Consider the following 13,214-nt stretch of genomic DNA (forward strand, 5'->3'; position numbering starts at 1 on the left):
GCTCAGGAAGGTCTACTGTGACAAGTTTCCAGTCTCCTCTTTTTTGTTCTTCCTGTATACACTATTGCTCTCTTATTCCCCCTAAAGTACAGCTCTGATTTTGTCACTTCTGTGTTAAAAACTTTTAATACCCTGTGGCCTACTAAATTCAGTACAGATTTATCAACCTGTTTTAGCATTCCTATAGCCCCATAATCCATCTATATCTATATCTGTATATATCTATATCTATCTCCTGTGTCCCAGAACAGCCTGCTTACAGCCAAGCACTTATACTGATTACACGTTCAGGCCTTTGTTCCTGCTGTTTCTTTTCCCTGGAATGCCTTTTCTATTCCTCCTATTTCAGAGTTCAGTTTGTGGGATCTTAGTTTCCCCAAGCAGTGATCAAACTCAGGTCCCCAGCAGTCAAAGCGCTGAGTCCTTACCACTGGGACTACCAGGGAATTCCCGCAGATCTAATTTTAATGCCATCTTTCCTGAGGCCTTCTCTGATCATCTTCTTGCTACTCTCTCCTCTAAATCCCTTAAGTGCTTACTTTGTACATTTTCTTATTTTTATCCTTATCTTTCATATTGCATTCTTCTCTATACTGGAGAGAGGACACCATTCTGACACATCAGATATTTTATGTTTTTGTTTGCCTTATATCCCTCCACTAGAATTTAGACTCCATGAAAGCAGAGATTTTCTTATTCATTGCTTTTTCCCAACTCATGAAACAGTGCCTACCTAGCATGTAGTGGTGGTGGTTTAGCCACTAAGTTGTGTCTGACCCTTATAACCCCAAGAACTGCCTGCCAGGTTCCTTTGTCCATGGGATTTCCCAGACACAAATACTGGAGTGAGTCGCTATTTCCTTCTCCAGCGCATCTTCCCAACCCAGGGATCAAACTCCTGTCTCCTGCATTGCAGGAGGATTCTTTAGTGACTGAGGCACCAGGGAAACGTAGTAGTTGCTCAATAAAGATTTATTGACTCACTAAATGGATGAATTTGGCTCTGGGAATTTCTCCCATTTGTTGTCAAAAAAGAAAGTTTGTTATTTGAAACTTAATAAAATCCTAAGGAAGTGAAGCATAGCTGGGAAGAGTGGATTTTATCCATATATTTTATTCTCTGGGCTTTACATTTTTTTGAGCAGCCCTGAATTTATTGTGTTTTTGTTTTACTGAATACAAATAAAAGCCATTCCTACCATGACATCATATATCCAAGATGATTGTGTCCCAGTCTGGCTACAATCTAAGAAAACAACATTCCTTGTAATAAAATCTAATGGAAGCTTCTAACATGGCCCTTAGGCAGTAAAGACTTATAAGACCAAAATGATAACAAAATTCAGTACAGGGGCATTTTCGCATTAAAAGCACTTCATTTATTTTTCTTAGCTGCTAATATTAACCCTGAAAATTGGTCAAATCAAGCTCCTGATGTTAATTTGGGGTTATCAGTTTTCTGCATGTACAAGTAATTGGGTTTGAAATGTGTTTTAAGCCTGAATTAAAAGAACTTAGTCACTGGTGACTCATGGTGAGAAGTTTTTCCTTTTCCCTGCTGGAACATACGCCATTGCCTCCAACCTGGCCTTTTAGAAACACTGCAAACATAAAGAATCTTGTTTTTCTGTACTAGGTTCTGGAAAAGTTCTTTAAGGTTTAAGGTGGCATGGCCTTAATTACAGTGCTTTTTAGTTTTGTATAATAAGCACTACAATTGACTCTCCAAATTTCCATACAAATTTCTTTTATCTCTGCCTTTAGGGAAGTTTTCTCATTATGTATGTGAAATAGTCAAAAGTCTACCAGACAGTGTATGAATGACCACAGGGATTTTGTTTTGTTCACTACTATATTCCTAGTGCCTAAATAGAGCTTTCCACAGAGAAAGCAATTAATACATATTTGTTGAGTAAAATCACAAATATTCTTTAATAACAGTGCGTCTTAGAAAAATCATAAACATCTACTAAAATAAATTTTCTCCAGCCGTTTTGAATTAGGTAATCATCAATTCACAATCAAGCTAGTTTGGGAGGCTCTTGGTATTAGCCCGGGGTAGTTCTGCCCCAATAGTTCCCAGCATTGATTATGCCAACCTGAAATCTCCTTTAGCGGTTCACTTACCAAAGGAAGGGTAAAGCGGCAACACCCATAGGCACTTGCACCTGTGGGAACCAATGGGCGTCGTAACAGGAAATACTTGAGCTTGCAATACAGATAGTCATGAGCAGCGCCCAGGTCACGCTGCTTTTATCTGCAGTTCCTTATTCGGATTGTACAAGGTTTCGTGGAGTTGGGTTTTTTTGCTTGTTTGTATATATGTGTATATATATATATGTATATATATAAGTTTAAAAGAGAACTAACTTTAAATTTGAAAATTGAACTGTGAATGCTGACTGGCATCATCATTATCAAGGAATTGGTGAGTTGTCTTTCCTTTCTTTTCTTTCTAACGTTTCTTTTCCTTCTAATGTTGTGTACCCTGAAACTTCACTCCAGCGCACAGAGGGGATTAGACAGAGGGTGCGTAAATGTACAATAACTAAAACTTAAGCTGATATTATCAACAATAACAACCAGTTCTGATATTTACATGATAGCATAACGGTAGACATTGGTAGGATTTCGTAGATTTTACCTTAAGGTTCGTTTAGCTTGAGCTGGTTTTCCTCTGTTGTGGGGACAGGAGGAAAAGAATCAGGAAAAGTTTTCAGAAAGCTCTTTTCAAAATGTCGAAATGTAAAGCTATATAAAATGCTGTTGACGTTAACTGTCTGACCAGGAAGTACTCTCTTAAAGCCTCATTTATAAAACTGTGACTATAATAACTTCCTTTCTCAGGATGAAGGTGCTGATAGCATGATCTTGTTCTTACAACTTAAGTGGAATTCAGTTTTATCTTTCCTAAGTGAATAAGAGGCTGCCTTTTAAAGAAAGCCATCTCTGGGGCAATCTTACTGATTGCTGTAGCTAAGTAAAGAATTTTTAAAGTCTTTAGTATGTCGAATGGGGAATGTAGGACATGCGTTTGAGAAGATCTACTTAGAGTAAGCTTGGTGTTTTGTTTTAAATGTAATGTTTTATTATAAATATAGTTTGTGTCTAAACATAGTTAATAAACCCTGTTGAGTTTCATGTGAATATTTATGGCCTTAACTCAAAAGTCCAGCTGAGAGCAATCAACCTAAAAATTCACTGGATTCATATGCTCTATTAATTTTAATTTGTAGTTTGATATTCTACAAATAACTATTAGTGGGGATTATTTTCAAAGTGTTTTATTTTTTCCTTTCTCCTGGATAAGTAAGGTAAATACTAAGCTGCAAATAAAACATCAAAATCTTGTCAGAAGAGTTTTTTAAACACAAATTTTAAATATACTGAAGGCCATTTTTATTAAATGGATGCAGTTTTTGATAATGATATTATTACTATAAGACAACAGTTCAAAATTAGGCTACTTAAAACAGCACACTTGTTTATCCCGGAGATCTTAAAAAATAACAAGCCACTTCCCATTTTTCTTCTTTCACAGAAAGGGATAAAAGGAGAGAAAACAGAGCAGTTTTTTTTTTTTTTTTTTTTAATGTAATATCACATTTAGAGGCAGAAAAGTCAGAAGATTTGATCACATTTACTTTGTTTTGTAATTTTTTTTCTTTAGTAGTAAGGGTAGTTTACTTATTGAAGTATAAAAATAAAATATCTTAGGCATGAGGTAATAATTTATGGGACTACTCCAGTCCATGAGGTGAAATTACATGAAGTAGGCAAGTGGATACTTTTTAAATATCTCATATTTGTATGTCATTCATAATATTTTATAAACCAGGAAAGCTACCTTAACAGTTTTTCCCAAATTTACTAGACTCTTGGAACATGGTTTAAATGAAATGTGTATAACCCTGACTTCTAAACTCCTGGTATTTTATGTAAAGTCTTTATCTGTAAAGTCTTATGATGGTACATAGGATTGTTGTTGTTCTGTCGCTAAGTTGTTTCCAGCTCTTTGTGACCCTGTCGACTGAAGGCATGCCAGGTTTCCCTGTCCTTCACTGTCTCCCAGAGTTTGCTCAAATCCATGTCCATTGAGTCAATGATGCCATCCAACCATCTCATCCTCTGCTGCCCTCTTCTCTTTTTGCCTATAGTCTTTCCCAGCATCAGGGTCAAGAAGCATTGCAGTGGATATTACTGATTTGGGGACACTATTCTTTCTAACATATAAAAAGGAAATCAAAACCTTCAAATAATCTTTGAAATATTATCATATTGCATTTTTTCTTAATATTTATGAATGTTAAAAACCTAAAAGAGCAAATTAGGTAAATTTCAGTGTTCACTGATAAAGAGGACTTTTGTGATTATCTGAGCATTCTTTTAGCAGTCCAAAAGTATCCCAGTCGGAGGTTAGATGAGGGTGGGGCAGAGGAAGTTGCTGGGGCTTCACAGTAGTGACCGATTATTGCAGATTGTATGGCTGCCTGCCCAGACACCACTCATTGGAGGGAAAAGTGGTAGTTACTAATTACATCCTACTAATTTGTCCATGTTTATTTAACCAGTTATAACTGTTTGCTGGTTTCACACACAGGTGACAAGTTTTAAACTTCTGAATTACTTGACATGTGCTTAATCTTCTTGAGTTTACCACAGTCATATCTGTTATCTTCAGTCGGCAGAGATCACACTGACTCTTTTGTGAAAGACCATGTGTTAGCAGAAAAAAAAAGAGAGGGGTGAGGGGAAACAGAACTTGAAACTTTAACTGCTTTACCCTCTAGTGAAGAGTATTGCAGAGTTAAAACATAAAGTTTTAGACAATTTATATAAAAACTATTAAAAATAATCATCTCCTGTGAAGGAGTTTGCAGTTCTCAGTTGTTCTAGTTCAGCCTAAAATTGAGATTCTTAGTGTTGCAACATAAAAGGAAGCTTTGTGGAGGAAATATGACATCTCTGCCCAGATGCATAAGGAGAGTTATTTTTAAAAATGTTTTCTTATGAATATATATGTTGTACTGAGAAGTAGCTTTAAAAAGCTAGTTTCTATTTCAGGGTCATTGGTAGGAGTTACATAGGTTTCTCAGGTCACTGGAATTCTATTAAGAAAATATTTTTTTAAAGCATTTTGATGGCACCAATCAGCCTAATTCGTCTTGACCTGGCCTATCTAAGTAACATTTTTTTTAATGTGAATCAAATTAAGATGTTGAGATCCTGTCAATACCATGAAATAGTCGTGTAATATGTGTCCTCCTACAAGAGGAGACAGTTCACTCCCATTTCATAGCAGTGGCTCACTCTCCTCCAGGAATTGTGTAAGGAAAGGTTAGAGACGAGTCCAGAAATCTCTCCATTTGTATCTTTGATGCTCCTCTCAAACCCTTGGACTCTGTGAATAGCATGCCACCCTTCCTTATCTCTCACTTTTGGTTTCACTCACATGTCTGTAGGATTGGCAGTGTATTCTAACGATTCACAAGAGCATGTCAGATGAACATATCTGCCACTTACTAGGTCACTAGGTTTGTGACCTTGTATAATTCCCTGAACTCCCAAAGCCTTGGTTTCGTCACTGGTTAAATGGGCATAATCATAGTACCTACCTTGCAAGATTGCTATGAGGATTAAACGAGGTTGTGTATTAAAGCACAAGTTTGGTTACACATTGTAAAGGAAGAGTTCAGTGAATGATAGCAGATAGAGTTATTTTTGCTGCTTGGGAATGTTTCGAGTCTTATTCACAGGTCTACCAGAAAATGATCTTGAGAGAAGGTATGAAACAGTGCGTGCAGCTGTGTATAGATAGCAGGGTCAGTGTTGCAGGAATAGAAGAATCCGAAAAAACTGTGGAGCATGTGAATGAAATCTGTAAATCTTCTTTATGCCATTTCTGTATTTACTACTCTCTAAGGAGAGTGGAAGCAGGGAAGAGTTGACTGTAGACTTAAATATTTAGTAAAAAAAAAAATATATATGAACCTGCTAAATTTGGCTTTAGTAACGTTTTTCTCCTTGTTTTTCACTTCTGAGAATTTCTTCCTAATTTGATAGCACAACTCAGGAAAGCAACATGGCAAAATGTTGATTTCTTAATTCATTTTCTCATGAGAGTTTGTTGGTTTTTTTCGGACTGGCTCACTACCAGATTAAAGTCGGGACTATGTTTTGAGATTTTAGATCAGCTGGGAAAAAAAAAAAAAAACCAGGTTGAGTTTTCAAGGGATGTGTTAGTTTTTTTCGTTTTTGTTTTAGGCGGAGGGGGACTAGAACCAGACTGTAAGGAACATACACTTGAATGTAAAGAAGAATGTTTTTCTCTTTTCACCATGTTATTCTCTGGGAGCTTATATCCTGTGACACGTTAATTAACTTTGTATTGAAAAATGTATTGAAAACAAATGAATTTTTACCTTAACAGACTTTCATGGGGCTGTGTTAGCAAAACAGTTGTGAAAGTAGGGAGCACCTTCAGTAAATTTACTAAACAAAACAATGGAACTACTTACAGAGAGAGTACTTGAAAAACCTTTAGGCCTTGCATAAGTATTTCTAGTGTTTGAGATGTCCAGGTTTTGATCTGTGGTCTGACTCTTTTACCTTGTAGCCAGTCCCTCGGTTAGTCTGTGTTTTTCTGGTACCCCTCCGGATTGTACGGTCTCCAGGCCCGTCACATTGCCACTAAGAAACACTCTGTGTGCACTTATCACACTCATACCCCTACCACCTCATTACTGGATTACTACAATTGCCTTCCTTCGCTTCCCTCTTTTTTCCAGCTCATCTTGATTAACCTTCTGTAAATGCTACTGCTTTTAGCACATCTCTCCCCTTACTGGAAAGTTTCATTGGTTCCCTGTTATCTACCACACTAAGTCTAACCTCTTCTGCCTGACTTTTGACACCCTGTCTAATCTGTCCCATACTACTCATCCATCTTCATTTCCTGTGTTCCTTGGCCTGTTCTTTCTGCCATTGAAGTCTGTCTTGAACGTTGTGCTGATTCAAGTGTTGAGCCTCTGTTACTATTTATTTTGCTCAAAAAACCCTCCTCCCTTCTTTCTGCCTTGTCAGATTTTACCTTTTCTTCAAGACCCTGTGTAAAATTTACTTACTGTTTGAAACTTTTCCTATTCAGTTCTTACTGTTTTTCTGCAAACTCCCAGGTGATTTTTTAAAATTGAAGCATAGGTGATTTACAGTGTTGTATTGGTTTCAGGTGTATAGCAAATTGATTCCATCATACAAACATATATATCTGTTTCTTTAGATTTTTTTCCCTCAGATTATTATAAAATATTGAGTATAGTTCCCTGTGCCATATAGTAGGTCCTTGTTGGTTATTTATATTATATGTAGTAGTGTGTATATTTTAATCCCAAACTCCTAATCTATCCCTCCCTGTTCCCTTTCCCCTGTGGTAACAGTACATTTGTTTTCTATGTCTGTTGGTCTATTTCTGTTTTGTGTATAAGTTCATTAGTATCATTCTTTTCTTTTTTAGGTTCCACATATAAGTGAAACCATATGATATTTGTCTTTCCCAGGTGATTTTTAAATTAGCAATGCAGTGAACGAAAATGTGCATACCATTTTACATTGTCTGTTGTCTTATCTTCACTAATGATGTCAGTATTTTGAGTACAAGGACAATATCTTACAATTAAATCTTTAAGTTTCTAGCATAATGCTGAGATACCTTACTATGACTTGAGGGAAAAAAAAAACAACGTAGTATATCTGTTTCATTATACCGGTCTAAAGTCAAGTCAGCAATCCTAGTAATATTGAGGGGACCCGAATATTTTTCCAGCTTGGTGCAGATCTGTCACTTCATTTATAGAAATATGCAGGGCAAATGAAGACAGTTTTATAAACTGGTTATAGTTTGACATATTTGCATTTCTTTATGAGAAACTGTGTGTATGTGTGTATCTGTATGATTTTATTTTCTTAAAATGATATAGCCAGCCACACATGGAGAGTTTTAGTTCTGATATTAACCTTCAGTGTTTTGCAGAATAGGTTAAATATGATCAATACATTTTATATAGCCAAGAAATATTCTTACCCAGCTGTTTAAATATATTGTAATTAAGTGCCTGCTATGTGTAAGGTTCAGAGAAGGCGATGGCACCCCACTCCAGTACTTTTGCCTGGAAAATCCTATGGACAGAGGAGCCTGGTAGGTTGCAGTCCAGGGGGTCGCTAAGAGTCGGACAAGACTGAGCAACTTCCCTTTCACTTTTCACTTTCATGCATTGAAGATGGAAATGGCAACCCACTCCAGTGTTTCTGCCTGGAGAATCCCGGGGACGGGGGAGCCTGGTGGGCTGCCGTCTATGGGGTCGCACAGAGTCGGACACGACTGAAGTGACTTAGCAGCAGCATGTGTAAGGTTAGGCTCTGTAAAGGTAAACTGAAATTAATTAATTGCATATGATTCCTGCTCTTAGGAAACTATCAGAATTCTGTTAGGGAAGACAAACTATATATTCAGAATCTGAAACATAAGAATACTTGTTGAATATCTTTCTTTCATTCTCAGTCTCCTGTTGTTTGAAATAGTAAATGCTTTCCTTTGTATCAATGCCAGAGAGCATTTAGGAGCCCCCAAATGAAAACTTTTTGTTTTCCCCTTTATATTTTTCCAATTTTTTTGAGACTTAATTGACATACAACAGTGTATTAGTCTAAAGTATACACTGTAATGATTTGATATATGTATATATTGTGAAGTGACTACCATTGTAAATTTAGTTAACATCAATCAAGGGATGTAATGTAACATGATAAATATAATCAACATTGCTATATGTTGTACATGATAGTTTCTAAGACAATAAATCCTAAAGAGTTCTCATTATATGCATGCACACACACACACACACTCACTTTTCAGTTATAATTTTTTTTCCATTGGGAGAGAGATTTTAAGATCTACTCTTTTAGCAACTTTCAAATATAAAGTAAAGTATTGTTAACTGTAATCACCATGCTGCACATACATCTCCAGAACTTATGTATCTTTTAATTGTAAGTTTTTACCTTTTGACCACCTTCACCCATTACCCCCACCTCTGGAAACCACCAATCTGTTCCTTATATGCTTGAATTACCTTTTTTGTTTTTTAGATTCCATGCATAAATGAGATCATATAGTATTTATTTTTCTCTGTCTGACTTATTTCACTTACCATAGTGTCCTCAAGGTCCATCCATGTTGTTACAAGTGGCAAGATTTATTTCTTTTTATGGATGAATAAAATTGTATTTTATACTTTCCTTTGGATATATACCCAGAAGTAGAATGGCTGGATTATTTGGTAATTCTGTCTTTAACTTTTTTTAATTTATTTATTTATTTGGGTCCTCCACGTCTTAGTTGCAGCATGGTGGGATCTTCGTTTCAGCATTCGATCTTTTAGTTGTGGCATGTAGAATCTTTAGTTGTGGCATACAGGATTCTTAGCAGTGGCATGTGGCATTTAGTTCCCTGACCAGGGATTGAACCCGGGCCCCCTGCACTGGGAGCCTGGAGTCCCAGCAATTGGGACAGAGAAGTCCCTGTCTTTAAATTTTTGAGGAATCTCTACACTGTTTTCCACAGTGGCTGCATCAGTTTACATTCCTACTTAAAAAAAAAAAAATATGTGCCTTCCTTTGTATTAATGCCAAAGAACAGATAGGACACTGAAATGAGAACTTTCAAAATACAAATGAGAACTTTGAAAACCCAAAATGTTTTATATATGTAAAAGTACAGGTATTTGGAAATGTCTTTGGATTTTGTGTTGATGTTTGGTTGTACATATAGCCAATAATAACACTCTTTATTCATTTGTTTATTCAGTAAATATTTACTGAGTATTTATTTGTGTCAGACCTTGTGCTAGTGCTGAATAGGATTATGTCTTTTCTTTAACTGATGAGCAAAAAGTTAAGCTATTTGGCTAATGCAGTACTAGAGTGCTCTATATGATGCTGTTTAACACATAGGAAACATACTGAATCATCCCCTATCCTGATCACCTGACGTAGTGTGAGCAAAATATCTATTTTTTCTTCCTGGTTATGCTTCAGATTTGTTAACTTAGACCGGTTATTTAAACCTCTTACTCCATAAAATGGAAATAATAATAACAACTACTGATTATTGATTGCTTGCTAGGTACCAGATACTGCAATATGTGCCTTATATATCAAATATCTTAATGAATCCTATAACTCCTTTACTAAGTAGGTCTCTCACACACACACACACACACACACACATGCACACTCACACAGACACATACTTTATAGTACACTGATGGTCAGAGAAGTTAGGTCTTTGCTCAAAGTCAATGGAAGAACCTGGACTGAAACTCAGTTCTGTGCCTCTGGTCATAACCATCATTCTATGTTAACTTTCACCGTGAAGATTAGAATTAAATAACTTTGTAACATGCTGTACTACTAGTGCCCACAGGATAACTGCTGCAAGTCCAGGATGCCATTCATATTTGACAATAAAAGCTGGTTAGATAATATGCCAGTGGTAAAAGTTGAAGTTATGGACTATTCAATACAGCTTACGATTTTAAAAAATCATTTTAAGTATAAGTGTACAAAATGATAGTAAGGTTTTTCAGTTTATATGAAAGGCTTTATTTATATGAAAGTTTTTTCAGTTTATATGAAAGGCTTTATGGTTGACATGATTTCATGAGTCTCACAGCTTTGTGAGGCGTTAATTATTCTCACTTTATAGATGAGGCTGTGAGGCTTAGAGATGTTAAGTAATGTCCTTAAGATCACACAGCTGGTTAGTGGCAGAAATAAGTTAAACCTAGATTTGCTGACTCAAAGGTCAGACTTCTTTTCAGTTATACCACAAATACAAATCAAGTTATTCAGGAGACCAAACTCACAACTATTTTTTCTTTTCTTTTTAGTTAAGCTAAAATTCACATAAAATTCATCATTTTAAAGTGTACAATTCAGGGGTTTAGTATATTCACAATATTGTGCAACCATCACCACTGTCTAAATTCCAGAACATTTTCATCACCTCAAAAAGAAACCCTGTACCTGTCAGCAGTTACTCTGAATTACCTCCATCCCCTGGCAACCACTAACTTACCTTCTGTATCTATGGGTTTACCAGTTCTAAACATTTCATATAAATGGAATTATATAGTATATGGCCTTTTGGGTCTGGCTTCTCCAGCATAATGTTTTCAGGGGTCATCCATGTTGCATATATCAGTACTTATTCCTTTTTATGGCTTAATTCTATTCCATTGTGTGGGCATTCCACTTTTTGTTTATTCATTCTTCAGTTGATAGACATTTAAGTTGTTTCCACTTTTTGGCTTTATGAATAATGCTGCTATGAATATTCATGTACAAATTTTTGTGTGAACTTAGTTTTCAATTCTCTTGGGTATAGGTCTAGGAGTAGAGTTGCTTATTTTTGTAAAATAATTCAAATTAAATCATTTTAAGTCCTTTATTAAATACCAGCCCCACAAGACACACACACACACACACACACACACACACACACTCTCACACACCATTGTTTATTTAGCTTATTTGTTTCCCAGGTCTTTTCTTCAGAAATAAGTCAGAGGCAAACTTTAGCTCAGATCCTGGAGTAGTCTCTCATTCTAAATGAATATAATCTGCACTGCCTACTACATTCAAGACACTAAAGAGGACAAATAAGTAAATAAGATTCCTACTGCTGGTCATATTCAATTAATGAAATTAAGAAATGTCCATGTCCTTTCATATCAAGACAGAATGACTTCAGTGCTACAAAAAGTTGTCAAGTACTTTCTACACATGAAGAATGAAGAGATCATTTCTATACCAGGAGATGGGGTAATTTGGAGATAGAATTTAAGCTGAGTTTAAATACTTAGTAACTTCTTCAGCAGGTGTGGTAGGATATAATCAATGTATTTTTTTTAGCCCAGTTCAGACATTGTGAATAAAGTATAGAATACTTAAGAATAGTATTCTGTCCCTCAGATCAAAGGGCTTCGAATCACATACCAAGAGTTTTGAATTTTAAATACTAGATGTTGAAGAGCCATTTACAGTGTTTGATTAGAGACTGATACAATCAGAGCCTTTGAAAGACTATTCCACCAAGAGTTCCTAGAATGCTTTAACAGAATAAAGAGATTGGGAATGAGAACTTGGACTGGGAATGAGGTTCTGGAATTAGGACAGCCTCCAGGGAAAGAAGAAAATCAGTCTGTAAAGAGATTGATTAAGGGCATCCACAGCTTGGGGGAGAGAGCTGAAAGCATATCAGATAAATAAGAGAAAGTGTAGAGAGAAGAGAGGCCCAGTACAGACGCTGTGTTAAAAGGTAAGAGGAGGACAATTAAGCAGAGATGTTGGAAAGAAACCACTAGAGCAAAATGCCATATGTACCAAGAAACGAGAGCCTTGTAGGGAGATGCTGCATGAATGTCATGGAAGGATCCACCTGAGAAGGATCCTGTTGGGTTTGGAGATGAGGAGGTTAGGACCTGGTGAGTTTGTTAGCCCCAGGGCGTCTTCCTGTCAGGGCAAGTTCCCTCCTCTCCCCTCAATAAATGATACCTTGAGCATATTGTAGTCCAAAAAGAGTATATGAAGAGCAATGAAACATTTAAGAAAATGGAGAAAAGTGAATTAATGAAATGAGAAGGTAGTAGGCTACAAAATTATGAGGCCATTTCTTGGGCAGTGATGGGAAGAGATAGTTTAACCTGAAAAAGGAAGGCTGAAGGGTGAAGAGAAATTTTAAACTGAAATGGAGAAAAACTGAGGAAGCAAGTGTACATTGAATGGCCTCAGTGTAGAATTTTTAATATTAATGCTTATTCAGTGCAGTTCAGTTCAGTCGCTCAGTCATTTCCGACTCTTTGCGACCCCATGAATCGTAGCACGCCAGGCCTCCCTGTCCATCATCAACTCCTGGAGCTCACCCAAACTTACGTCCATCAAGTTGGTGATGCCATCCAGCCATCTCATCCTCTGTCGTCCCCTTTTCCTCCTGCCCCCAATCCCTCCCAGCATCAGAGTCTTTTCCAATGGGTCAACTCTTCGCATGAGGTGGCCAAAGTACTGGAGTTTCAGCTTTAGCATCATTCCTTCCAAAGAAATCCCAGGGCTGATCTCCTTTAGAATGGACTGGTTGGACCTCCTTGCAGTCCAAGGGA

The 13,214-nt window shown here is 36.6% G+C and overlaps 1 protein-coding gene across 1 annotated transcript in view; it reads left to right on the plus strand.

The window, feature by feature from the left end:
* The first annotated feature begins 932 nt into the window (after positions 1-932).
* The window catches only part of TAOK3 (TAO kinase 3), a 180,420-nt gene continuing 168,138 nt past the window's right edge, over positions 933-13,214 (plus strand). The window contains exon 1 of the mRNA XM_010828531.1: positions 933-2,428. The gene's annotated coding sequence lies outside the window, so the exon portion shown is untranslated. The remainder of the gene's footprint in view (positions 2,429-13,214) is intronic.

Source organism: Bison bison, unplaced genomic scaffold, assembly GCF_000754665.1.
Source record: "Bison bison bison isolate TAMUID 2011002044 unplaced genomic scaffold, Bison_UMD1.0 scf7180017864495, whole genome shotgun sequence".
Classification (NCBI taxonomy): Eukaryota; Metazoa; Chordata; class Mammalia; order Artiodactyla; family Bovidae; genus Bison; species Bison bison.